The sequence below is a fragment of the Echiichthys vipera genome (assembly GCF_963691815.1).
Source record: "Echiichthys vipera genome assembly, chromosome: X".
Classification (NCBI taxonomy): Eukaryota; Metazoa; Chordata; class Actinopteri; order Perciformes; family Trachinidae; genus Echiichthys; species Echiichthys vipera.
This window is the reverse complement of record NC_139825.1, coordinates 4,425,571-4,451,077: the sequence shown is the minus strand read 5'-3', so window position 1 is coordinate 4,451,077 and position 25,507 is coordinate 4,425,571. Positions and strand designations below refer to the sequence as shown.

The following is a 25,507-nucleotide window of genomic DNA, read 5'->3' as shown; positions in this document are numbered from 1 at the left end:
ACTGGTTTGAATACTTCAGAATCAAACTTAACGCAGACTGACATGATAACTTCAAAATCAAACTTAAAGCAGACTGACTTGAAATCTTCAGAATCGAACTTAAAGCAGACTGAAATAACTTCAGAATCAAACTTAAAGCAGACTGACATGATAACTTTAGAATCAAACTTAAAGCAGACTGACTTGATAACTTCAGAATCAAACGCAAAGCAGACTGACTTGACAACTTCAGAAGCAAGCTTAAAGCAGACTGAAATAACTTCAGAATCAAACTTAAAGCAGACTGAAATAACTTCAAAATCAAACCTAAAGCATACTGACTTGATAACTTCAGAATCAAACTTCAAACAGACTGACATGATAACTTCAGAATCAAACGAAAAAAACAGACTAACTTGATAACTTCAGAATCAAACTTAAAGCGGACTGAAATGATAACTTCAGAATAAAACTTAAAGCAGAAAGACTTGATGACTTCAGATTCAAACGTAAAGCAGAAAGACTTGATGACTTCAGAATCAAACTTAAAGCAGATTGACATGATAACATTATAATCAAACTTAAAGCAGACTGACTTGATAACTTCAGAATCAAGCTTAAAGCAGACTGACTTGATAACTTCAGAAAAAAACATAAAGCAGACTGTTTTAATAATTTCAGAATCAAACTTAAAGCAGACTGACTTGATAACTTCAGAATCAAGATTATAGCAGACTGACATAATAATTTCAGAGTCAAACTTAAAGCAGACTGACTTAATAATTTCAGTATCAAACTTAAAGCAGACTGACTTGATAACTTCAGAATCAAAATTAAAGCAGACTGACTTGATAACTTCAGAATCAAACGTAAAGCAGACTGACTTGATAACTTCAAAATCAAAATTAAAGCAGACAGACTTGATAATTTCAAAATCAACCTTAAAACAGACCGACTTGAATACTTCAGAATCAAACTTAAAGCAGACTGACTTGAATACTTCAGAATCAAACTTAAAGCATACTGACATGATAACTTCAAAATCAAACTTAAAGCAGACTGACTTGAAATCTTCAGAATCGAACTTAAAGCAGACTGAAATAACTTCAGAATCAAACTTAAAGCAGACTGACATGATAACTTTAGAATCAAACTTAAAGCAGACTGACTTGATAACTTCAGAATCAAACGCAAATCAGACTGACTTGACAACTTCAGAAGCAAACTTAAAGCAGACGAAATAACTTCAAAATCAAACTCAAAGCAGACTGACTTGATAACTTCAGAATCAAACTTAAAGGTGACTGACTTGATAATTTCAGAATCAAACTTAAAGCAGACTGACTTGATGATTTCAGAAACAAACTTAAAGCAGACTGACTATAATTTCAGAATCAAACTTATAGTAGACTAACATGATATTTTATGAATAAAACGTGAGGCAGACTGACTTGATAACTTCAGAATCAAACTTAAAGCAGACTGAAATAACTTCAAAATCAAACCTAAAGCAGACTGACTTGATAACTTCAGAAAAAAACATAAAGCAGACTGTTTTAATAATTTCAGAATAAAACTTAAAGCAGACTGACTTAATAATTTCAGTATAAAAATTAAAGCAGACTGACTTGATAACGTCAGAATCAAACGTAAAGCAGACTGACATAACTTCAGAATAAAACTTATAGCAGACTGACTTAATAATTTCAGAATCAAACTTAAAGCAGACTGACTTGATAATTTCCAAATCAAACCTAAAGAAGACTGACTCGATAATTTTAAAATTAAAATTAAAGCAGACAGACTTGATAATTTCAAAATCAACCTTAAAACAGACGGACTTGATGACTTCAGAATCAAACGAAAAAAACAGACTAACTTGATAATTTCAGAATCAAACTTAAAGCTTACTGACTTGATAACTTCAGAATCAAACTTAAGGCAGACAGACTTGATAACTTCAGAATCAAACTTAAAGCAGATTGACATGATAACATTATAATCAAACTTAAAGCAGACTGACTATATAACTTCAGAATCAAACTTAAAGCAGGCTGACTTAATCATTTCAGAATCAAACTTAAAGCACACCAACGTGATAACTTTAGAATCAAATTTAAAGCAGACTGACTTGATAACTTCAGAATCAAGCTTAAAGCAGACTGACATAACTTCAAAATCAAACTTAAAGCAGACTGACTTGATAACTTCAGAATAAAACTTAAAGCAGATTGTTTTATTAATTTCAGAATCAAACTTAAAGCAGACTGACTTAATAACTTCAGAATCAAACTTAAAGCAGAATGACTCGATAACTTCAAAATCAACTTAAAGCAGACTGACTTGATAACTTCAAAATCAAACGTAAAGCAGACTGACTTGATAACTTCAAAATCAAACGTAAAGCAGACTGACTTGATAACTTCAGAATCAAACATGAAGCAGACTGACTTTATAACTTCAGAATCAAGCTTAAAGCAGACTGACATAACTTCAAAATCAAACTTAAAGCAAACTGACTTGATAACTTCAGAAAGAAACATTAAGCAGACTGTTTTAATAATTTCAGAATCAAATTTAAAGCAGACTGACTTGATAACTTCAGAATCAAACTTAAAGCAGACTTACTTGATAATTTCAGAATAAAACTTAAAGAAGACTGAAATAACTTAAAAATCAAACTTAAAGCAGACTGACTTGATAACTTCAGAATCAAACGTAAAGCAGACTGACATAACTTTAGAATAAAACTTAAAGCAGACTGACTTTATAACTTTAGAATCAAACTTAAAGCAGACTGACCTGATAACTTCAGAATCAAACTTAAAGCAGACTGACACAACTTCAAAATCAAACTTTAAGCAGACTGACTTGATAACTTCAGAATCAAGCTTAAAGCAGACTGACATAACTTCAAAATCAAACTTAAGCAGACTGACTTGATAACTTTCGAATAAAACTTAAAGCAGACTGACTTAATGATTTCAGAATCAAACTTAAAGCAGACTGACTTGATAACTTCAGAATCAAACTTAAAGCAGACTGACTTAATAATTTCAGAATAAAACTTAAAGACTGACATAACTTAAAAATCAAACTTAAAGAAGACTGACTTGATCACTTCAGAATGAAACTTAAAGCAGACCAACGTGATGACTTTAGAATCAACTTAAAGCAGACTGACTTGATAACTTCAGAATCAAACCTAAAGCAGACTGACTTGATAACTTCAGAATCAAACGTAAAGCAGACTTACTTGATAACTTCAGAATCAAACTTAAAGCAGACTGAAATAACTTCAGAATCAAACTTAAAGCAGACTGACATTATAACTTTAGAATCAAACTTAAAGCAGACTGACTTGATAACTTCAGAATCAAACGCAAAGCAGACTGACTTGACAACTTCAGAAGCAAACTTAAAGCAGACTGAAATAACTTCAGAATCAAACTTAAAGCAGACTGAAATAACTTCAAAATCAAACCTAAAGCATACTGACTTGATAACTTCAGAATCAAACGAAAAAAACAGACTAACTTGATAACTTCAGAATCAAACTTAAAGCGGACTGAAATGATAACTTCAGAATAAAACTTAAAGCAGAAAGACTTGATGACTTCAGATTCAAACGTAAAGCAGAAAGACTTGATGACTTCAGAATCAAACTTAAGGCAGACAGACTTGATAACTTTAGAATCAAACTTAAAGCAGATTGACATGATAACATTATAATCAAACTTAAAGCAGACTGACTTTATAACTTCAGAATCAAACTTAAAGCAGGCTGACTTAATCATTTCAGAATCAAACTTAAAGCACACCAACGTGATAACTTTAGAATCAAATTTAAAGCAGACTGACTTGATAACTTCAGAATCAAGCTTAAAGCAGACTGACATAACTTCAAAATCAAACTTAAAGCAGACTGACTTGATAACTTCAGAATAAAACTTAAAGCAGATTGTTTTATTAATTTCAGAATCAAACTTAAAGCAGACTGACTCGATAACTTCAAAATCAACTTAAAGCAGACTGACTTGATAACTTCAAAATCAAACGTAAAGCAGACTGACTTGATAACTTCAAAATCAAACGTAAAGCAGACTGACTTGATAACTTCAGAATCAAAGATGAAGCAGACTGAATTTATAACTTCAGAATCAAGCTTAAAGCAGACTGACATAACTTCAAAATCAAACTTAAAGCAAACTGACTTGATAACTTCAGAAAAAAACTTAAAGAAGACTGAAATAACTTAAAAATCAAACTTAAAGCAGACGGACTTGATAACTTCAGAATCAAACATAAAGCAGACTGACATAACTTCAGAATAAAACTTAAAGCAGACTGACTTGATAACTTCAGAATCAAGCTTAAAGCAGACTGACATAACTTCAAAATCAAACTTAAAGCAGACTGACTTGATAACTTAAGAATCAAACATAAAGCAGACTGACATAACTTCAGAATAAAACTTAAAGCAGACTGACCTAATAATTTCAGAATCAACCTTAAAGCAGACTGACTTAATAATTTCAGAATCAAACTTAAAGCAGACTGACTCGATAACTTCAAAATCAACTTAAAGCAGACTGACTTGATAACTTCAGAATCAAACCTAAAGCAGACTGACTTGATAACTTCAGAATCAAACGTAAAGCAGACTTACTTGATAACTTCAGAATCAAACGTAAAGCAGACTGACATGAAAACTTCAGACAGAAACTTAAAGAAGACTGACATGAAAACATCAGACTAAAACTTAAAGAAGACTGACATAACTTAAAAATGAAACTTAAAGCAGACTGACTTGATAACTTCAGAATCAAACATAAAGCAGACTGACATAACTTCAGAATAAAACTTAAAGCAGACTGACTTGATAACTTCAGAATCAAACTTAAAGCAGACTGACATAACTTCAGAATAAAACTTATAGCAGACTGACTTAATAATTTCAGAATCAAACTTAAAGCAGACTGACTCGATAACTTCAAAATCAACTTAAAGCAGACTGACTTGATAACTTCATAATCAAACTTAAAGTAGACAGACTTGATAACTTCAGAATTAAACGCAATGCAGACTGACTTGACAACTTCAGAAGCAAACTTAAAGCAGACTGACTTGATAACTTCAGAATCAAATTTTAAGCAGACTGACTTGATTACTCAGAATCAAACGTAAAGCAGACTGACATGAAAACTTCAGACTAAAACTTAAAGAAGACTGACAATACTTAAAAATCAAACTTAAAGCTGACTGACTTGATAACTTCAGAATCAAGCGTAAAGCAGACTGACATAACTTCAGAATTAAACTTAAAGCAGACTGACTTAATAATTTCAGAATAAAACTTAAAGAAGACTGACATAACTTAAAAAACAAACTTAAAGCAGACTGACTTGATAACTTCAGAATCAAACATAAAGCAGACGGACTTGATAACTTCAGAATCAAACATAAAGCAGACTGACATAACTTCAGAATAAAACTTAAAGCAGACTGACTTGATAACTTCAGAATCAAGCTTAAAGCAGACTGACATAACTTCAAAATCAAACTTAAAGCAGACTGACTTGATAACTTAAGAATCAAACATAAAGCAGACTGACATAACTTCAGAATAAAACTTAAAGCAGACTGACCTAATAATTTCAGAATCAACCTTAAAGCAGACTGACTTAATAATTTCAGAATCAAACTTAAAGCAGACTGACTCGATAACTTCAAAATCAACTTAAAGCAGACTGACTTGATAACTTCAGAATCAAACCTAAAGCAGACTGACTTGATAACTTCAGAATCAAACGTAAAGCAGACTTACTTGATAACTTCAGAATCAAACGTAAAGCAGACTGACATGAAAACTTCAGACAGAAACTTAAAGAAGACTGACATGAAAACATCAGACTAAAACTTAAAGAAGACTGACATAACTTAAAAATGAAACTTAAAGCAGACTGACTTCATAACTTCAGAATCAAACATAAAGCAGACTGACATAACTTCAGAATAAAACTTAAAGCAGACTGACTTGATAACTTCAGAATCAAACTTAAAGCAGACTGACATAACTTCAGAATAAAACTTATAGCAGACTGACTTAATAATTTCAGAATCAAACTTAAAGCAGACTGACTCGATAACTTCAAAATCAACTTAAAGCAGACTGACTTGATAACTTCATAATCAAACTTAAAGTAGACAGACTTGATAACTTCAGAATTAAACGCAATGCAGACTGACTTGACAACTTCAGAAGCAAACTTAAAGCAGACTGACTTGATAACTTCAGAATCAAATTTTAAGCAGACTGACTTGATTACTCAGAATCAAACACAAAGCAGACTGACATGAAAACTTCAGACTAAAACTTAAAGCAGACTGACATGACTTCAGAATAAAACTTAAAGCAGACTGTTTTAATAATTTCCAAATCAAACTTAAAGCAGACTGACTTGATAACTTCAGAATCAAACTTAAAGCAGACTGTTTAATAATTTCCGAATCAAACTTAAAGCAGACTGACTTGATAACTTCAAATTCAAACTTAAAGCAGACTTACTTAATAATTTCACAATCAAACTTAAAGCAGACTGACTTGATCACTTTAAAATCACACTTAAAGCAGACTGACTTGATAACTTCAGAATAAAACTTAAAGCCGACTGACTTGATACCTTCAGAATCAAACTTAAAGCAGACTGACTTGTTTAACTTCAGAATCAAACTTAAAGCAGAATGACTTGATAACCTCAAAATCACACTTAAAGCAGACTGACTTGATAACTTCAGAATAAAACTTAAAGCAGACTGACATAAACTTAAAGATCAAACTTAAAGCAGACTGACGTGATAACTTCAAAATCAACTTAAAGCAGACTGACTTGATATCTTCAGAATCAGAATCAATCGAGTGTCTCTGTAGTTGCCATAGTGACTGCAGATGATGAATACAAGAATATGATTGAATAGAGATACTCATAAACCGTATAAAAAACGATATATTCTGAGATATGTTTTACTTTACTTTATGTCAAGTTAACGGGTCACCAGCAGTGATGTCGGCCCGGTCCACTTGACATCAGGTCGGTGCATGTCAGTGTTTCTGAGGCTTTCGACTGTTTCTTAAGTCTCATTCTGGCTTCTGGTGTCTGTGCTGACCTAAACATTAACCTCCTCAGAAGACCCGCCCGGAAGATCATTCATTATGGCTAGGGGTGCGCTTTTGAGGTGGACCAATACCAAGATTTGTTTGAAACATATTCACCAATACATCTACCAAATTTTATGCTTTTATTTTATTTTATTATAAGTGAACAATTGGTATAAAATATTGAGCTAATCCGCCCACTATAACAGATTCGCTGTCATACTGTCTCTTGTGGAAACTGTTTTACTGCTTTGTTGGTGTTGGTGTTAAAATGAGTAATGACTAAAATAAAATGAAAAGTTAAGCCCAATATTTAGTACAATATAATATAAGAGGTAGGCTATGTATGTAGGTGTGATCATCATCCCGGTCTATCTCCATGTAAGGGTTTAATTGGAGGAGTAGTCTCTTTGTGCTCACCGGTCCCGGGGAGCAGGGGTGTGGAGCGGGCTTGGCACAGCACCTGCCCCTCTGCGCTTCACTTTCAGGCAGCCGAGGCTCCTACAACAAAAGGAGATGCAAACTGACGCCGCTCCTGCTTCAAGCTCGACGGGGTGAGAAAGCATGTCACCGGAAGTAATTCGATTTTGCTTTCAAAATAAAAGATTTTAGTTTGACGCTGGCCTGCCTTGCCTGCATGCATCTCATACCATGCCACCATAAATCACAGTTTTATAGAGGCTTCTTTCTTGTTTATTTGTTCTAACAGCCAACAGGATATCCTAATTTTAAGGCTCATTTTTTAAAATGTCTATCTATCCTTTATTTATACAGGTAATCTCATTGAGACACGGAGTCTCATTCTCAAGAGAGACCTAACACACAGCAACAACAGCACACAGTAGAACAGGACCTTCAGCTTCTTTTAATTATATCATATTGAGACCGGAAATGGTTTTGCAGTATTTTCGCAAGCTTGGCACTAATGAAAAGCCACCAGAAGGTGATCGTAAGAAAGCAATGATGCGGAGGGGCGGAAGAAACAGAGAGAAGAGAAGAGAGAGAGAGAGAGAGAGTGAGAGAGAGAGAGAGAGAGAGAGAGAGAGAGAGAGAGAGAGAGAGAGAGAGAGAGAGAGAGAGAGAGAGAGAGAGAGAGAGAGAGAGAGAGAGAGAGAGAGAGAGAGAGAGAGAGAGCGCGCGCGCGCCTGGCTCGTTTTTTGCGGCTCTACTAAAATCTCATACCGAAGAGGAGGAGGGGAGAAATCGGGGGCATCCAGGGAAGGAGCAGACGCTTCTATCATCTGAAACACGACGCTGCTTTCATCGACGTAGCGAGCAGCATCATCTCTGTCCTCGTCTCCTGCGCATCACCTGCGCCTCCGCATCGCAGCTGCCCTGGGAGAAGACTATCCGCATTTTAGCAAGGTAAACATCCCCACACTTCCCAACCAACACCGTTACCTTTTCCCTTAGTCTTATTCTTATAATTTCTCCGGTCTTATTTGTTGAAAAACCTAATGGCATATTTTTCTGAATGTTGAAAGCTGCTCTCGGCTGTTTAGCAGGAGCACAGTTTGGATGGCTATCCCGCTCATTAATGTTTTTGACGCAATATAGCACAAGTGTACCTTGGACAGACCCAGAGAATACTTATCGTTAAAAAGCGTGTTTCTTCCCCACACTAACGCCAAGGTGGTGAACGTTAAACTTCACATTAAATCTGGCAATGGCTGCACCTCAACATTAGGACCGTAGTTAGCCTGTCTTCATGTCGGCTTAAATTAGTAGCATTTCATTGAGTTCAACTTAAACCGGGGACGTCTTTAATTACCCTATATGTGTACGTTGAATGGACATACACACATTTGACTGTTTTAAGGCTTCTGTTGTTTGTCAAATATGTCGTACACTAAATTAACTGTAAACACGTCATGCTATTCTGTATTCTATGTTGGCTGATAGCCAGAGCTAAGTCTTTAGACTTAAAATTAGACTTCTCTTTATTGATCCTTTGGGATGAACTCCCTCAAGGAAATTGAGTATCCAGCAGCTTACAAAAACACAAGGGAGATATAAAAAATACAGTTTAGGATAACCAATAAACTCTTAGTAAATAAGTACATATATACTTTTATATTCATAAAAGTGATTTATTTTTTTGCCTGCATGCAACTCATACCATGCCACCATAAATCCCAGTTTTGTAGAGGCTCACCATATAATTCAAAAAGTACTGTACATGGAATCATTTACTATGTTTACCTTTCTTGTTTATTTGTTCTAAACAGCCAACAGGATATCATCATTTTAAGGGTCTCAGGCATGTAATGTCTACTCAGCCCCAGTTCTTCTCTCCATCTTCCTTTTCTCCCAGTGTATGGGACTACTTTATACATGATTCGCTGATACGGATGAATATGAAAATATGAAGCCCTTTTTTTAAAGCCTGCTGATCATCAGCGTCTGTGTAAGAAACTCTGTTCATTTGTGTTGTAGTGGAGGAGAGCAGAGATGGATGTGGAGTCAGAAATATATTTGTCAAACTTTATTTTTTCACATCATGTCCATGATTTCCTTTTAGATGTGAATCTAAAATGTGAAGTCTGAAAATACATTTGTTCAATTTTGAATAATTTAGGGTATTTTTATTGGGGGGGGGACAATTCATGTTTTTCAGAAATATTAACACTGGAAAGAGTATACATGCACATGAAGTAAAAAATAAAATGTTGAGGCTAGAGACGGCAGATATGGAAAAAATTGTAGTTAATGGTGTCCCAGCATTAGCTACGAACAAAAAACTGAGCCTTGACTTGAAAGCTTTGCAATTTGCTATTTACCCTTTATTTATACAGGTAATCTCATTCAGACACGGATTCTCATTCTATACATACACAATATATATATATATATACAAATACATATACACATATATATGTATATAGAAATATATACATATATGTATATATATATTTAAAAAAACAATAAACAGTCAACAATAAACTCTTAGTCAGATATTTATGAGGTAGATGTAAGAATACAAGTAAAATTAAATTCCAGAAAATGAAATCAGATATGTTAAATGTAGAGGAAGTGTATAAGATAAAATATGTATGACTGTATATTACAGAAATGAGCAGTAAGATTAAATTATTGCACTTAAGTGGTGGATAAAGTTATTGCACAAAGAAAAGAGGATAAGTTCCCAGGTACACTACCGTTCAAAGTTTGGAGTCACTTAGAAATTTCCTTATTTTTGAAAGAAAAGCACTGTTTTTTTAAACAGTGCTTTAAACTAAGTTTAAACTAATCTATACATTGCTAATGTGGTAAATGACTATTCTAGATGCAAATGTCTGTTTTTTGGTGCAATATCTACATAGGTGTATAGAGGCCCATTTCCAGCAACTATCACTCCAGTGTTCTAATGGTACAAAGTGTTTGCTCATTGGGTCAGAAGGCTAATGGATGATTAGAAAACCCTTGTGCAATTATGTTAGCACAGCTGAAAACAGTTTAGCTGGTTAGAGAAGCTATAAAACTGACCTTCCTTTGGGCTAGTTGGGTATCTGGAGCATCACATTTATGGGGACGATTAAACGCTCAAAATGGCCAGAAAAAGAGAACTTTCACGTGAAACTCGACAATCTATTCTTGTTCTTAGAAATGAAGGCTATTCCATGCGAGAAATTGCCAAGAAACTGAAGATTTCCTACAACAGTGTGTACTACTCCCTTCAGAGAACAGCACAAACAGGCTCTAACCAGAGTAGAAAGAGAAGTGGGAGGCCCCGCTGCACAACTCAGCAAGAAGAAAAGTACATTAGAGTCTCTAGTTTGAGAAATAGACGCCTCACAGGTCCTCAACTGGCAGCTTCATTAAATAGTACCCGCAAAACGCCAGTGTCAACATCTACAGTGAAGAGGCGACTCCGGGATGCTCCGGGATGCTGGCGGGATCACACAGAAGAACATTTGTGAGACGCAGAACAACTGAAAAGATGCTGGAAGAGTGCCTGACGCCATCTGTCAAGCAGGGTGGGGGTAATGTGATGGTCTGGGGTTGCTTTGGTGCTGGTAAGGTGGGAGATTTGTTCAGGGTTAAAGGGATTCTGAATAAGGAAGGCTATCACTCCATTTTGCAACGCAATGCCATACCCTGTGGACAGCGCTTGATTGGAGCCAATTTCATCCTACAACAGGACAATGACCCAAAGCACACCTCCAAGTTGTGCAAGAACTATTTAGAGAAGAAGCAGGCAGCTGGTATTCTATCTGTAATGGAGTGGCCAGCGCAGTCACCAGATCTAAACCCCATTGAGCTGTTGTGGGAGCAGCTTGACCGTATGGTACGCAAGAAGTGCCCATCCAGCCAATCCAACTTGTGGGAGGGGCTTCTAGAAGCATGGGGTGAAATTTCTCCTGATTACCTCAACAAATTAACAGCTAGAATGCCCAAGGTCTGCAATGCTGTAATTGCTGCAAATGGAGGATTCTTTGACGAAAGCAAAGTTTGAAGGAAAAAAAATATTATTTCAAATAAAAATCATTATTTCTAACCTTGTCAATGTCTTGACTATATTTTCTATTCATTTTACAACTCATGGTGGTAAATAAGTGTGACTTTTCATGGAAAACACAAAATTTTCTGGGTGACCCCAAACTTTTGAACGGTAGTGTATGTATGAGTAGATTATTAGTTGCACAGTGAGTGGCTCCCACTCCTTCCCTTCTTTCCTCTTTATTTCCTCCTCCCCCCGAGTGAGGAGTTGGAGAGTGTGACGGCCTGAGGGACAAAGGAGTTATTGAGCCTGTTGGTCCTACAGTTGGGCAGGAGCAGCCTTCCACTGAACAGGCTTCTCTGGTCGCTGATGACGGTGTGCAGGGGTTAGCTGGCATTGTCCATAATGTCCAGCAGTTGGTCCAGTGTCCTCCTCTCTGCCACGTCACCAGCGAGTCCAGTTTCATGCCGAACACAGAGCCGGGCGGCCTGATCAGTTTATCCAGTCTGGAGGTCCCCCTAGCACACCACAGTGTAGAAGAGGACACCGGTGACCACAGACAGTTTGCTGCAGATGTTGAAGGACTGCAGTCTCCTCAGGAAGTACAACCTGCTATGTGTCTTCCTATACAGGTGGCTGGTGTGTGTTTTCCAGTCCAGTTTATTGTCCAGCCACAGCCTGAGGTATTTCAATCCACAGCCGCCACCTCTGCTCCCTCTAGCAGGACTTGTTGCGGTCTTGGTCTGGACCTCCCAAAATCAATGACCAGCTCCTTTGTCTTGGAGGTGTTGAGCTGTAAGTGGTTAGTGTGGCACCAGAGAGCAAAGTCCCCCACCAGACTCTGATACTCCTCCACTCTGTCTCAGACATGGTGTCCTTCAGCCTGACATACTGTGGCCTGTCAGTGAGGTAGTCTCTGACCCAGTCCACCAGATAGGGGTCCACTCCCATCCTGCTCAGTTTGTATTAAAGACACTGGAGAAGTCCAAGAAGAATCCTCACTGTGCCGCTTCCCTTATCCAGATGGGAGTGGAATCAGTGCAGCATGTAGAGGATGCCCTCAGCAATTTCAGTCAAAACAACTGGACTTGGTTATTTGTCTAGGAAGACGTTTCACCTCCCATCCAAGAGGCTTCATCAGTTCATGTACGCATCTGTCCAGTCCCAGCTCTGGTCCTTGTATTGTGACCTATGATGGTCCTCACACCTTCGCTTCTGCTCCACCTTTCTCCTGTAGCTGTCCTTAGCTTCCCTCACACAGTGTTTCTGCTGTGCTGCCTTCATGGCCTCCCTGTCCCTGCTCCTGAAGACAGCCTTCTTCTTTTTGAGGACAGCCTTTACTTCCTGCGTTACCCATTGCTTGTTATTAGGGTAACAGCGGACAGTCTTGACAGTGGAGACCATGTCTGCGCAGAAGTTCAGGTACTCCGTCAGACAATGTGTCATCCCCTCTATGTCCTCAGTGTGCGGGTTGATCAGCACATCCAAGACTGTGGTGTTGCAATAGTCTCTCAGGGCACTTTCCATCCTTGGTTGTCACCGGTTTTTGGACCAGGGGGGTATACGGTGGTTGTAGGTGAATCAGGTTGTGATCAGACTTCCCCAGTGGGGGAAGGGGAGTCGCTCTGTATGCATCCCTTACATTTGCATACAGGAGATCAATTGTCCTGTTGTTTCTAGTGGGACAGTCCACAACCTGGTGAACAAGTGACAAGGTAGAGTCCAAAGTTGCATAATTAAAGTCCCCAGAGATGATCATAAATGCCTCAGGTTTCTGTGTCTGCAGCCCTGCAGTTACTGAGTGGATCTTGTCAAAGGCAGTGGCTGCTCTGGTAGGGATGTAAACACACACGGTGATCTTGTGACTGAACTCCCTCAGAGTTCAGCAGATAATATGGCTGTAGGCTAACAGCTAGCAGCTCGAGGTCCTGGCAACATGAGACTTTCTTTACTGAGATATCTCCTGGGTTACACCAGCGGTTGTTCACATACGTGAAAGTCCCCCCATCTTTGCTTTTTCTCGCTTTTGTGTCTCTGTTGGATCTCACGGCAGTGAATCCCTGCAGGTCCACGATAGCTTCAAGTACGAGGTGGTTTAGCCATGTCTCCGTAAAGATGAACAAGCTGCTCTCACGGTAGATCTGCTGGTTCTTCAGCACTGACAGCTCATTGATCTTGTTCGGCAGTGAGTTCACATTCACCATAATTACAGAGGTAATCGATGGCTTGTAGCACCTCCGATTCTCTGCTCGTTCTGCCTTCAGCTTTGCCCCAGCCTTGCAGCCCCTGGTTCTCCTCCTCAGCTCCGCTGGGAAGGGGTGACGTATCGCAGCTCGTCCCTTTGTGCGTAGAGCCAGCAGTTCCTCTCTTGAGGAATTGATAAAACTGGCTCTTGGTTGCATTTTAAAGTTAGAATTATCCATAGGATATACACTCAACAGAAAAATATAAACGCAACACTTGGTTTTTGCTCCCATTTTTCATGAGATGGACTTAAAGATCTAAAATTCATTCCAGATACAAAATATTACCATTTCTCTCAAACATTGTTCACAAATCTGTCTAAATGTGTGATAGTGAGTACTTCTGCTTTACTGAGATAATCCATCCCACCTCATAGGTGTGCCACATCCAGATGCTGATCTGACATCATGATTAGTGCACAGGTGTGCCTTAGACTGTTCACAATAAAAGGCCACCCTGAAATGTGCAGTTTTGTCTCACAGCAAAATGCCACAGATGCCGCAAGCATTGAGGGAGCGTGCAATTGGCATGCTGACAGCAGGAATGTCAACCAGATCTGTTGCTCGTGCATTGAATGTTCATTTCTCCACCATAAGCCGTCTCCAAAGGCGTTTCAGAGAATATGGCAGTACATCCAACCCGCCTCACAACCGCAGACCACGTGTTCCCACACCAGCCCAGGACCTCCTCATCCAGCAGGTTCACCTCCAAGATCGTCTGAGACCAGCCACTGAGACAGCTGCTGAAACAATTGGTTTGCATAACCAAACAATTTCTGCACAAACTGTCAGAAACCGTCTCAAGGAAGCTCAACTGCATGCTCGTCGTCCTCATCGGGGTCTTGACCTGACTCCAGCTCGTTGCCGTAACAGACTTGAGTGGGCAAATGCTCACATTGGATGGCGTCTGGCAAGTTGGAGAGGTGTTCTCTTCACGGATGAATCTCGGTTTACATTGTTCAGGGCAGATGGCAGACAGCGTGTGTGGCGTCGTGTGGGTGAGCGCTTTGCTGATGTCAATGTTGTGGATCGAGTGGCCCATGGTGGAGGTGGGGTTATGGTATGGGCAGGCATCTGTTATGGACAAAGAACACAGGTGCATTTTATTGATGGCATTCTGAATGCACAGAGATACCGTGATGAGATCCTGAGGCCCATTGTTGTGCCATACATCCATGAACATCACCTCATGTTTCAGCAAGATAATGCACGGCCCCATGTTGCAAGGATCTGTACACAATTCTTGGAAGCTGAAAATGTCCCAGTTCTTGCATGGTCAGCATACTCACCGGACATGTCACCCATTGAGCATGTTTGGGATGCTCTTGACCGGCGTATACGACAGCGTTTACCAGTTCCCACTTATATACAGCAACTTCGCACAGCCATTGAAGAGGAGTGGACCAATATTCCACAGGCCACAATTGACAATCTGATAAACTCTATGCGAAGGAGATGTGTTGCACTGCATGAGGCAAATGGTGGTCACACCAGATACTGACTGGTTCCCAGACCCCAATAAAGCAAAAAAAATGGCCTTTTATTGTGGACAGTCTAAGGCACACCTGTGCACTAATCATGATGTCAGATCAGCATCTGGATGTGGCACACCTGTGAGGTGGGATGGATTATCTCAGCAAAGCAGAAGTGCTCACTTTCACACATTTAGACAGATTTGTGAACAATGTTTGAGAGAAATGGTAATATTGTGTATCTGGTATGAATTTTAGATCTTTAAGTCCATCTCATGAAAAATGGGAGCAAAAACAAAAGTGTTGCGTTTATTTTTCTGTTGAGTGTATATAAAACACACAATCTATTCACAAGAAGAGTAAAAAAGTAGAAAGAAAGAAGTCAAAATAGGGTAAAAGATCTAAAAATAGCTCAATACCGGGGAGCTACTGGAGAGGCAGCTGTCTCCTACAGCGCCAGTCAGCAAGTCTTTGTCCTTTATGCTTGCCTGTTTGGTGTGATATGATCCATTCTGAGACATGAGGTTTTTAAGCACTGTACGCATGTTGGGGGCATCTCAGGATACTCTGTTGAAGTCAATCTGGGAAAGTAGGGTTTGTAGACTGTAGACTGTAGAGTCGGTGGCTCTGGTCTATCATCACAGCCTTTGCTGAGGCTCACTGGGAGAACCAGATTGAACAGTGTTTTTTTATTTTTTTAGGGGCCCATGGTGTTCAGAGGTCCTGGACTGGAGGAAAACAAAATGATTACAATTAATTTGTGTCATTCATTTAGTTTAGTATGAAGGCTAATAATAAGAGGGTGAGCAATGTTGTGACGAGGTAATTCAGTATTATCAGTTTTATATCTATGCCTCGATATGAAAAACATAGAAACTGATATTTCGTGAATAAAATGGGCTTCTAGTTACACACAAGATAGTTTTCCAGTGTGATTTTCAATACTCAACTGTGCTGAGACAATTCTGTTATTATTTTGTACCGCCCACCCCATCAGTGACTATCACAAGGCTCATATTCTCATACTATTGTCATCCACTGTACAGCATACACATATAAAGTATATTCAGTGCTATAATAATACAGTCCCATTTACTTAAGCATGAACTTTTGTATTAGAAAATTTGCTAAATATTAAAATGCCATTTAGGGCTGCAGCTATCAAATCTTTTTTAAAACGAGTATTCTACCGATTATTCCATCGATTTATCCAGTAACCGGTTAAAAAACAAATTTGCAAAAAACATTTCTATATAATTTTGTGTAAAAATGTATTATAATTTGCGTTATTTACAAAAAATATATATATTATATTATTGTGTGTGTGTGTTGAAGGCAATACACTCGCGATTTTCCATGCATAAGTTTAATATTTAAACAATTCAAATTAGTGCATACAATTATCTGTGACACACGTGTTTACTCAAACAGGTTTAAAGACAAATAGATTCATGACAACCATGACAACAAGCAACAAACAAAACTCCACTGACATATTTACTCAAACCAAACTATAAAGGCTGATCTGGGAGGTGATATGTTTAACATTCATGAAAAACTAAACATGGAGGCATTCACGAGGACAGCTATGGTCCAGTTACAAATTCAAGGTGATTTTTGATTCATATATATGAACACCATCCAACGTTTTCTTTTTTTTATCTGTAACACTGAAATACATGTTACATAATGTTTAGTTTTACATTACAATGGTAAACGTAAGGGTTTGAGGAAATGTGTGAATCATATTTTGAAAGTTGCTTCTTTTTCAGGTAAACTCTAAAATGGAAGTACTGCCTCCCTTGGTCTGAAGACCATGTTAGCATCTTTTGCATTATGACTTCTTGATAATAACTCCACGATCATCTGCCTCACACGCAAAGTACTTCCATACACGACTCTTGGTGCCTTTTTTATCGACGAGACCAGGCAAAGCCATCGCTGTTGTTCACATCCACATGGGGTTTGTTATGCCTGTGAGTTCCACTTCTTCGTGATCTCCTACTTCTGAATGAAAGTATGACTAGAACACTCGCTATACTGCCCCTATTAATTCTTGAAGAGTCACAGCAATGAAACTTACGGAGCCTCAATGTGCATTGTCTGTGTTTTTTTTATATTAGACTCGAAAGGTATCACAAGTATCGGTTCTCATAACATCCCTAGTCTTTTTTTTTTAAAGCCTTTATTATATATGACAGACAGGAAATGGGCTGAGAGAGAGAGGGAGAGACATGCAGCAAAGGGCCGGAGGTCGAAGGAGAACCCACGGCCGCTGCCTCAAGGACCTTCAGCCTCTTTACACGGGGCAACTGCTCTAACCACTCAGCCACCGGCCGCCCCGACATCCCTAGTTTTGAGTCAGATCAATGTGTTTCACCTCTATGTATCCAGTACAGAGATTGGCCAGAGATGTGTATTAACACAAAGACTGGAAGCACAGGGATCAATTCCTTTCTTGATCAACTTTCTGTCTGAAAAAACGTTTTTATCTAAGTTTTCTGGCTTATCAAATAAATAAAATAAATAAATCAGCTAAGCCTGCCTGCGAGGTGTTTATGTTATTATAACAGGATATTAACCCTCGGTAGCAGATGCGCTGCTCGGTTGGGAAGCAGTGGTACTTGCGTAGTGTTGCATGGCATTCCTGAACTTTTGCATGGCATTCCTGAAATTCAAGCCCATGTTGTATAGAAAGATGTTTCAGCGTATTGTGTTTGTGTATTGTGTTTCAGCAATGTGTATATTATAGACTGTATTTAATGATGGACGACGTTTCCATGTCCAAGCAATAGTGATCGGGTGATCAATCACACTTGTCAGTCATGACAGTTCTCCCTGTTTTTACAGCATCAAATTTCTAATTAAAACAATAAAACAAACACTTGAACAAATGTCAGCTTGATGAAAACTCCCTACATTGATAGAAGCATTAGTTGTATTTGTTGAGTCCACTAGATGGAGCTCTTGGTTTAAAGAAAAGGGCTCAGTGAATGGTGATTCAGTGGGTTTTCAACCCTTTGTTGAACAGAGACCTCCATCTAGAAGACTCAGAAAATAATGAGAATGCTTCATGAAGCTTCATTTGGACATCACTAGGTGTGGGGCTTATGAGCTATACTGCAGCCAAGCCCCAACCACAGCGTCTTCCTGGTTGAGCCAATCAGGAAGTGCCAGTTCGTTTAGTGTCCAGTCTGGGCAGGTTGCATAATAGAGCAGTTTCTCATTGACCCAGCATGTTAAACAGGCTGTTTTCACAGCATATTTCAACCTATTTAAAAAAACATTTAAAAAACATTTTAGTCTGATTGTTAAGGTCATATCTCCATGACAACACTGAGGGGGGTGAATTTTTTTGTACCAGGCTAGTTTTTATTTTATTGGAAGTTGAAGTTTGACTTACTTTGAATATAGCTTACTATCAATGACAAATACATTAGATGCTAATCTGGAGCACCTGGAGGATTTGGGCAGTGAGGTTAGATGTTTTAGAGTCTATGGGCATGGTACTGTGTTGAATATCAGTTTAAATGATGTATCATAAATGCTGGCTGCCTGCACTAACTCCCTGAGCCTGTGTGTTCCATGTATCCCTGACACGGGAGTGCCTGCACTTGACTGGACCTTGCGTGTGCTGATAACATTAAAGTTAGGGGTGGGCGATATTACGATATTAGGCGGTAAAGGATTAGAACTTGCTCATGAGAAATCGTAGTATCGCCTGTAGGGACATATTATACACTGCTGTTCTCTTCCTCAGCCAAATCACACTGTTGGCTAGTCCGCCTCATGCACTGCCCTAAAGACACGATTAGGGATGCACCGATATGAAAATTTTGGCCGATACCGATATCCGATATGAATTTTTCTGCTATGGCTGATAACCAATATTTACCGATATCGATATGTGGTTTTTTTTTTATGTTTCTGAGATGATAAAATTTTGTACATTTTGTAAATCATGCAAACTGAATTTTTGAATGTCTTCCTTTATTTTCAGAATGTATTTTACTTCCAAATAACAAGGTTACAGGCTACCATAAAACATAAGTAACCAACTTTTACCACTTATCAAACATGCCAGTATTCATGGCAACGTGTTTTCAGCTCTGTGCACTAGACAGGCTAAATCAAAAATATCAAAAACATGTCCTGACTGAGTGCACATTTTTTCAACTTGCACTGAAATTTTCAAGTAAATGTCCAAACATTGAAACAATGTTTCTACCAAGCAAACATAAAAAAAAACAAGTCAATTTCAAGACCCATCTATAATAATGTTCATCAAAATATGAGAACTGTGACATAACTGTCTTTGTATATTTTCCAACTTAAAGCAGCCACAATGTACTCAATGTCCCAAACACTGAAACTGTTTCCACCTAACACTGTAAGAGAAGCATTTCTGCTTTCTCACACTGGATTCTGTTTCTCTTTTCATCAACAATATGTGATGCAGCAGAGAAGAGACGTTCGCTGTCCACACTTGTACATGGAGCCGAAAGGAACTTGCATGCTGCTTTGGCCAGGGCAGGAAAGCGAGACATGTTGCTTTTCCAATACTGCAGTGGGCTCTCATTTCTGGGGATGAGGGGCTCACTCAGATAGCCATGCACCTACAGGAATGTAGACAAGTGTATAACTATGCATGTCTGATAAATTACCAGCAGTACTCTAGACATTACAACATTGTCCTCCTCCCCTTAAGAGCTTTGATGAACTTTGCTCTGAGGAGATGACCAGTGATTAAGGTCAACCTCAAGGGGGCAGAGAAGCATTACTAAATATTTTTTATAACAATTAGCATTTTCATTTAAGTAAATCTTTTATTTTAGTAACTCTATAGAATTCACAGCACATTAATTAAAAAAAAAAATCACTACACAAAGGACTTCGTTATTTTTTATAAAAGACTGGGTCTGATAATATTATACCTGCACACTTGTGTGGCTTGTCAGGCCTGCCTGCTGTTCCATGGTCAAGTTTTCCTCCAGAATTTCGTCATGCATGTCAAGCAGCGACTTTCCACCCTCGTCACTTGTTCTTATCTTCTTCTCTTGCGGTTCCCCTGTGTCCGGTGTCTCCGTAGCGCTGTCGCTGTGCGCAATTTTTCCACTTGCTTCTGGAGCATATTTACCGCCGCTTGCTTGGTGACTGTGTCAAAATAACGGTCTTTGTACCGGGGGTCAAGGATCGTTGCCAAGTAGTAAAGCGGCTCAGAGAAAGCGCTTCCAAATTGCGCGTTCACAGCTTCCAGCTTCCATACACACCAAGTGCGCGCTTCTGATCTAGTAGACTTTTCATCATATAAAAAGTACTGTTCCATCTGGTCGCCACATCTTGTTGTAGCATCATGTTTTTCATACCTAACTCTTGCTGTATGTCTCTCAGCCGAGAAGTAGCGAGTTGAGAATGGCGAAAATGTCCGACTATTTTCCTCCCGATCGCCACATAGTCAGAAATGCTCCGCTGGCTTAACACTCCATCATGCACTGCTAGCTGCAGCGTGTGAGCCATGCAGCCCAGGCTTTTAACGCCACACTCCTCCATTGCCTTCTGCATATTCCGCGCATTGTCGCGGAGCACAACATGCACATTGTCTTTTTTAATTTTCCACTTAGCAAACATGCAGTCAAATGCGCTAGCGATGGCGACTCCCGTGTGCGATCCTGCAAACTCTTGCGCATGTAAAACAGCTCTCTTCATTTCAATGTTGTCATTAATCCACTGAGCAGTAAGGCTCAACATACTCATCTGACTTACGTCCGAGCTCCATATATCCGTAGTGAAGCTAATGTCAGTCACATTGTCCAACAATTTGTGGATATGCATGGCCACGACTTCATACAAAGCAGGGAGGGAGACGTCGGAAAAGTAGCGCCGACTTAGTAGGGTGTAGCGGGGTTCAATATGCTCTATCAACCGCCGAAATCCTCGGTCCTCCACGATGGAAAATGGTTGGTCGTCAAGAGCAATCATTTCCATTACCTTGTCGGTTATTGTCCTGGCTTTTGCGCTGTCCTTGGCAAATTTCTTGGTCTGGTCGAGTACCTGCTGTATTGGACTCCCAGCTGCAGCTGCTGTCGTTTTTGCCTTCTGGCTAATGTTAGCAGCATTTTTTTCCTGCAGTTGATTGTGTAGCTCTGGGTGGCGGTTTTTCAAATGGCATATTAAATTTGTGGTGTTGAATGACTTGACGCGGCATCCTCCTTGCATTACCTCGACTTTGCAGGTGTTGCATACTGCTTTTTGAGTGTCTTCGTTTGACACAGTGAAAAACGCCCACACCGCTGACATTTTTTCTCCTCTTCCGTTTAACATCCCACAATCCTGTGCCGCCTTTGCGTCACTGACGTGCCCAAACAAATACACATGGCCATGGCCAAATCCCCCTCCCCCTCCCTTCCTTCTCCCGCTCCTTCACCCGACACAGCAACTAGACGGATATACATCGGTTGTGCATATCTGCCCAATTTTACTCATCGGACCGATGACGAACATCGGCCGATACCGTTATTAATGCCGATATATCGTGCATCCCTAGACACGATGATTCATTTGCAACGCACTGTTGCTGTTGCAAAAGAATATAATCTCGGCGTCAACACTACACAAAACACCCACACATTTCAAGGATTCATATCCTGAGCAGTCAGAGGCCCGACAGAGAAAAATAGCCACATTTAAATCTGCCTACTCCTGTGTAAGTGGCAATATTACTCAAACTTTAACTAATCGAGAGAGACTAATGTGTGCATCTCTGCAGGCTGCCTGGGTGCTTTGCAAACATAACCGTAAAACTGAGGTTTTAAGAGAGAGCATAGTCACTGTTCTGGAAGAATTTGCCTCAGACAAATCCATGGACAGAATTAACGGTCAAACCAATATCTCTCTCTGCTTCTACTGCTGCACATTGTGTACACATCTTGGCAGAGCATGTCCAGCAAGTTTTCATTGACGGGATAAAGGAAGCTAAATACATTTTGCTGGCTATTGATAATTCCACTGACAACACCGATATCTCACAGTGCGTTTTTGTCAGATTCTTTGATGGCAAAGATGTTCGAGACATCATTATTGGAAAACTGGATAAACCTGATAGTGACAGTGCACCTGCCATGATTGCAAAACAAGGGTCTGGTGAGCAGAATAAAGACTGTCGCTCCTAAAACTAACACGCTTCACTGTATGATGTGTGATGGAGAAAACAATGAAAATTATCAACCAGATCAGAGGAAATTCAAGCACGCAGTTTAATGTTTTCTGCAAATTTGTGCTCAAATCCCAGGCTTCTTATGATGACATGTTACTCCACAATGACGTGAGCTGGCTCAGTAAGATTAAAGCACTGGAGCGCTTTGTTGAACTCAGTGCCCAAGTAGTGGATTTTTTAAACAAATCCAAAAGTGACAGCAGACCATCTCTGCATCATGCAAGACAGAGACAGACATACATGTGCAATGTTGCACTGTTGACAGACATTTTCCCCCATTTGAATATACTGTGGGACCACATGATATTTTCCCCTTGACTCTCACAATTTTGGAATCCAGTCCTGGGCTGGATTGGACGGTTTGGCATGCCGGCCGCCAGTTGATGATCACTGCCCTATAGAATAGACTTTTAAGACCTTGGAGCACCACCACTCTAAAGCCCAGTTCACACCCAAGATTCGGGACAAGGTGAGACAAGAGGAGAGTAGTATCCTATTCATAGTTACGCCTATCTGTACTTCCGCTCTAGTCTCTGACTTTCCAGGCTTTTTTTTTAGCTGGATATAATTTGTAGCATTTTAAAATATAAATGAGGACGGAGATAGTGAGATACTCGCTACATTGGCATTTCTCTCTCTTGTTGACATGTTGAGCCTCCGTCCATAACTGCCATTTCAACCAGCTGACAGTTTGTCAGTGACTTGACCAGCAGACTTTGCTCAGTCTTAATTGGCTGTTGAAACAGGTGACGTGTGTTACGTTTAACAAGCTGCTGGCGATTTGACTAGCTGAGTCTAAGGCAACAACATCAGCCAGTTTGAGTCCAGATAAGACTGGTTCACACCGCTGCAACTTTCACCTGCACACAGCAAAATAAAAATAAAAGACAAAATCCAGGCAAAGGGCAGAAACAGATAGAACCACATTCTTCTAGTTGGTAAGAAGTGATGATTGAGGGATTCATTTTGTATTAAGGCTTTTACATTCCATTTTTTTCTCTTACGGTTTATTCACGTCAGTATTTTTTTTTAACTGTTCTTTTTGTCATGTTCATAAGTAAGGAAGCAAAATAATTCTTCTGTTTTCTGAACTGTGATTTTGTACATTAAACTGCTGGAAGTGTTGATGACCTCTCTACATTTGGGTCTGTCCCATTTTTGTGACGAGTTGAATTATCTTTGTGTCTATCTGGATGGCGTCTGACTCATAGACCCACAATTGTTTGATAATAATCAGAGGCACACACACAGATACTTGATGTGTTTCTCTGTGTCCTGATCAAGTCAGCCACAGTGGGCATGAAGTCATCCTGCTCGCATGACCCCCCCACCCCACCACCCTGCTGCCTGTCAGGCAACTCAGGACTCCCTATTATGCACTATGTCAGGCCCGGAGCGGCTAATCGGGAGGACCGGGACAATTCCCGGTGGGCCGGTCTGACTTTTGGGCCGTGAGGGCCGGTGTTCAATTATTATTTTTATTTATTTTGTGCCGGTGTTCAGTCATGGCACTGAGTGGAGTGGGGATCACGTGTATGCTGTTACCGCTGTCGCTGGTCATATCAGGGAGCTGGCGGTCTGTTTGATCATGCCAATGAAACTGGGATGCAGACGCAGGTTAAGGGCACGCCCACCAACAAGACACAGACGCAGACGCAGCCTGATGTAACGTACGTGTCGTGCACTAGTCTGAACACTTCAGTGATGTTTGCCTAGCTCAAACCACAGATGTACAAGGAAAATAATAACCCAAAATGGAAAATAAAAAGAGCAAGGGTGGCGCAGAAAAAGCGAGGATTAAAAAGAGAAAAGCCCTGGAGACAGATGCAGCCAAATGTTCAAAAATCGGCAACTCTCCTCTCACACTCGGTCACAGCGCCTGGCAGCGCGCAAATTCTCGGTGACAGCGTCTTATAACGATCATATAATAGTATAATATAATTTTATATATAATATCACGGCCAAAAGCTCTGTGCGCCTCCGGATGGCCGTAGCACGAGGAGCTCTCTTAGGGATTGGGCTTCGCGGGGTTTGTTTACTGGCGTTGCTGTGTGGAACCGGTCTTCCGCGTTCCACACAAGAGCGGATTTTTTTTTATTACTGGAAAAAAATAATACAAAATAACTCGGTGTTGGCCTCAACCACTGGTAATACCGCATACCGCGGCAACCCTGAATGTTACTAATAATTGGCATAATAATTTCTTATAGCCTGTCTAACCTAACGTTACATAATTTAAATAATATTATGATGCAACGCCACATAACTGGCCACAAACTTTAGGGGATTTGCAGCCCCTCAGATACAAGATGCATCACCAAGCACCAGCCATCAGCCCACAGGTCCAGAGTGTGCAGGTAGGATTGCTCATTAAGTGAATATTATTAGAATTAATATAATGAAGAGTATGGTGTAGACCTAGCCTGGTCCTACCAGACTCGTACTTCATTTCATTTGCACAGAGAGTCTGGACCTACTCAATTGATAGACTTTAACTAACTTGGAAGGCAGGTGTCTGTTGAAATTTAAAACTATTGGATCTGCCCAGTGCCACTCTGGATCTGCCATAACCAATCGCTAACGTTTGGCCGGGAATCACGTTGCGCGCAGGCTGTAAACAAACCAAACACTGCATGAAGATGTAAACGAGAGCTGATTGGACCCAGATTGCAATTGATGATGATAGAGGATTCAGCACTACAATAATGAAACTGACTTGAATTTTTGACTTGAAAAAGGGGAGATTTGTGACGAGATTTATGAACATTTTTATGATTTAGAGTCAGAGGCAGAGCCAGGAGCCAGTGGTGAGGAAGAAACAGGTGAGCTAGTGTGTGAACAAGCAAGCATCAGTTCCCATAAAACCACTTTCTATGCCCCAATGATAGTAGTGGCCAGTTATACTTTTGATCATAAGTAATAGTAAGAATTACAGTAGGAATTACAAGGCTTTAGAGAACAGTGCACTATTGTATGCTTAACATATAAAGTTATAATTACATT

The 25,507-nt window shown here is 39.6% G+C and overlaps 1 protein-coding gene across 1 annotated transcript in view; it reads left to right on the top strand.

Annotated features, from left to right (window-relative positions):
• Positions 1-8,376: 8,376 nt before the first annotated feature.
• The window catches only part of cntn2 (contactin 2), a gene marked incomplete at its 3' end in the record, with an annotated part of 125,566 nt that continues 108,435 nt past the window's right edge, over positions 8,377-25,507 (top strand). The window contains exon 1 of the mRNA XM_083939878.1: positions 8,377-8,500. The remainder of the gene's footprint in view (positions 8,501-25,507) is intronic.